The sequence below is a fragment of the Brassica oleracea genome, chromosome C3 (genome assembly GCF_000695525.1).
Source record: "Brassica oleracea var. oleracea cultivar TO1000 chromosome C3, BOL, whole genome shotgun sequence".
In the NCBI taxonomy this organism is placed as follows: Eukaryota; Viridiplantae; Streptophyta; class Magnoliopsida; order Brassicales; family Brassicaceae; genus Brassica; species Brassica oleracea.
In genome coordinates, this window is record NC_027750.1 from 45,807,091 (window position 1) to 45,808,026 (window position 936).

The window sequence follows — 936 nt, forward strand, 5'->3', positions numbered from 1 at the left end:
TGATTGAGATAGTGGAATCTAGAATTGCTAGGTTGCTGGTTAGCACTATTAGGTTGCTGGTTAGCATTGCTAAGTTGTTTGATTAGGATTGCTAGGTTGTTGTTAGTAGACTGTTGGGATTAGTTGTCTACTAACTTGTGTGTGAAGTGTTCTTTTGAATTGCAGCGAGTAAGTGTGTTCGTTGATCGGAACTTTAAGGGATGAAAACCTTAAAGCGGAGGGAGTTCGAGGCCAAACCCAAACCCGAAGCGGAAGAGGAGAGACAGATTCAGAGAACTGGGCTGTGGTATGGACTGGACAGATGGGGGAAAACAAGACTTCGTTGGGAAAGGACTTCATCAAGAGTTGGGAAGACGAAGATCGAGAAAATGCTTGGAGTAATCAGGAACGAGCATGGACCAGTTCGTATTATGGGAAATCAGAGTGTTATTGCAGAGCAACAGTAAGAGATAATCCAGCGATCATTCAACTGAAGACGATTGTGGAGGCCTTGAAGAGGACACTTAAGGAACGATTGTGGACACCGTAAAGATATATGGAGACGAGTGGAGAATGTCGGGAAGATGAGCAATTGCGCAACTAAGAATTCGAGGACGAATTCTATTAAGGGGGGGAGAATGTATAAACCCGTTAAAAAAAAAAAAAAAAAAAAAAAAAAAAGAGAATGGTCGAGTATGTTTGTGGTGGTCGAGTCGCGGGTGATAAGGATCGATTAAGTAGCTTTAAAGTACGAGGTGGGAGAAGAAGTGACCGTGGGTGAACTATGAGTCGAATAGGTTTCTCGACCATAGTTAGAAGATGTCTTAGATTTATCAGACAGACGTTTTGGAAGCATAACAATTTTGGAAGCATGACGGTTTAAAAGCTCGACGTTTTTGAAGACCGACGTTTCTTCATCACGAAGTTTTCTCGGAAAATCTTCATATCAGTAAAATA

The 936-nt window shown here is 41.8% G+C and overlaps 1 pseudogene; it reads left to right on the forward strand.

Moving 5' to 3' along the window:
• LOC106330737 overlaps window positions 1-446 on the forward strand; it is a 4,752-nt pseudogene extending 4,306 nt beyond the window's left edge.
• The last annotated feature ends 490 nt before the right edge of the window (window positions 447-936 follow it).